Genomic DNA, 2932 nt, shown 5'->3' with positions numbered 1-2932 from the left:
GATCAGCTCTGCTACTGGCAGCTCCTGCCTCAGCTGTGTCCGTGTCTGTAACTGAAGCTGCAACTGAAACTGACGATGTAACGGTCGCTGTAACTGACGATGTAACTGTCGCTGGCTCCAACCGAAAAAGGAAAGAGAGCTCTTCAAGCTGTCCTCTCCCCTCTTATAGGGTTTTTGACATCATCAAGCTCCGCCCGAATGACCAGGGCCGATTGGTTCCTGAGTTGGCCCCTCCCCCTAGCATAGCCGTTAACACCTCCCCTCAGCCAGCCCCATGACTCATCACACAGGAAATTGTCTGCTTCCCGGCATGCTCCCCGGGCCTCCTGCCCCGGAAGAGCAAGCCCCAGCGTCCAGGGAAGCTCAATGAGGTAAACTGAGTCATTCAAAGAAAACAAAGGCCATTCTGGCTACACTCCACCCCTTGTTATAGGATACATAATCTAATCAGCCATGTATCCTAGAACATACATTGTGATCCAATTACAAAGGAAACTAAAACATATCATTCATTATAAAGCAAAACATATCATTCAGTGACATTCCCAAACATTGGTTAACGATTCAAATGCGATCCACCCCTAGATCCCAGCAAAATAATCTCTTCAATCAATCATCCCCAAAATAATTATTAATAATTCAAATGTCCACCCCTAAATCCTTGTATCCATTACATAGGATCAATAATATCATAACAATAAAACAACACAGCAAGGATAACACAAAATAAGTAAACAGAACACTATCATCATTTCCACCCCCCTTGAACGATTGGGGCTCAAAATCTTGGGGTGAGGGGTGAAGGTCTCATTTTCCATAGCTTCTTCATGCTGAAATTGGATGTAGAGATGGCCCTGCCCCCAAAAAGTCCCATTCCAGAGGTCATTTCTTTAACAAGCTGGCAGGAATTCCAAGAATGCTACATGCTTAGGCAGTCACCGGAAAGTGCAGGGTGCTTAAGCCTGAAGGAAACAAAACTAGCAACAAGGTTAGCCAAAACAAAGGACAAAAAGAATAGTCTGTGAATCTATTATTATAACCTATTCACGGTAAAATATATGGTTCAGGGGTACGATTTGGTAATTATTTTCCCCTGAATAAACAACTGTTACAGTGTTGTCCTTCCCATGGGCTATAACTTCTGCAGCCTTTGGAATATCATCTGGCTTCCGTTTTACCCATACCTTAGCTCCTGACTTTATTCTATCAATGGAGCAAGACCCTTTTGCCCCTCTAGTAGTTATTTTGGGAGGAGGGTTAGTTTTCACAAAGGGTATTTTTTTACAGGGGATAATAATGACTTGAACCATCCTATCATTTCTACAAAATTGTACAGGTTTTTTACCCATATTCTGGAGTGTCACAACAATTTCTTTTTGATAATTAGAATCTATCACTCCAGCCAATACATGTATTCCTTGAGCCGCTAATCCTGGTTTAGGTAATATCCGTCCAAGATGATTCTTGGGGATTCTCATACATACTCCAGTAGGGGTTTTTCTTATCTCTTTCCTATTTAACCTAAAATTCTCTATACAATGTAAATCATATCCTGCTGAACCAGGTGTTCCTGGACTTGGTAATGGGACATCTTCCCTCACAGTCCAAAATTCAATGTTTTGGATCTCACATGTTTGCTGTTCTCTGATCTGCAGATTTGGGGTCATCATTCTGGCTAGAGGTGTACTCCCCCCTAAGGGCCTATTATTCAAATTACGTAAGGCAATAGACAAATTATCCTTCCAATGTCGATATGAATTATTTGAGCTTAATTTTCTCAGCTGTTCTTTCAACAATCCATTCATTCTTTCAATTAGCCCAGATGCTTGTGGGTAATATGGAATATGATATATCCATTCTATATTATTCAACACACAATATCTTTTCACTTCTTTGCCCTTGAAATGTGACCCATTGTCACTTTGAATCTGCATTGGGGTTCCATAATATAAACTTACAATATCTAGAGTTTTACAGGTGTTTTTCTGAGTTGCGTCTTTATAAGGACAAGCCACTAGTACACCTGAATAGGTGTCAACACACGTACATACATATTTACATCCTTTATCCTGGGGTAGTGGGCCAATATAATCTATCTGCCAAATTTGGGCTGGAACTTTTCCCCTTGCTATTTCTCCAGTAACTATCCTAGGAAGAGTTCGTTCTTTTTCTAATTGGCATATACAACACTCCTCTGTTATTTGTTTTAACAACGCATGAGAAATACTGATACCTCGATCCTGTGCCCATCGATGGGTGGCCTGGACCCCTAAATGGCCAGCAGTCTGGTGGACCCATCTTGCTAAGGCTGGGTCATCAGTTGGAGTCGGAGTAGGGACAATACATTCAGTAGCAATCTTTGCTAGTCGATCCGCATGTGCATTGTACTCACGTTCTGGTGTGGTCAGGGTTGCATGAGCATCAACATGAAAAACTGACAGATCTGTAACCAAAGACATGTCCCATATATTTTCCCATAACTCTTTACCCCAAACTTGTTTGCCATGAATCTCCCAATTCTGATTCCTCCATATAGGCATCCACGTAGCTAATCCATTAGCTACCGCCCACGAGTCAGTAAATATATGACATTGTCCTCCTTTCTCTGCTCTGATGGCCTGATGCACTGCCATCAGTTCAGCATATTGGCTACTTCCACCTATCCCAGAACTTTCCAGAGTTCTCCTCGTACAGGGGTTATAGGCTACTGCTTTCCAATGTCTCTTCTGTCCTAAATATTTTGCTGTCCCATCAGTAAACCAAGCATGTTTCTTCTGTTCTTCATTTAGTCCGTCATATCCATTATTCCATTTCACTAAGGATGGTACCATCTGTTGCTTAGATTCAAGGGGCTTTTCATTGCTTTCAGTATCAATGTTCGCCACAGATTCATGTAGAGCAGAAACTCCATTTTTGCCTGCTCTGGACCTAT

This window comes from Trichosurus vulpecula, chromosome 3 (genome assembly GCF_011100635.1).
Source record: "Trichosurus vulpecula isolate mTriVul1 chromosome 3, mTriVul1.pri, whole genome shotgun sequence".
NCBI classification, from domain to species: Eukaryota; Metazoa; Chordata; class Mammalia; order Diprotodontia; family Phalangeridae; genus Trichosurus; species Trichosurus vulpecula.
This window is presented reverse-complemented; position numbering follows the sequence as displayed.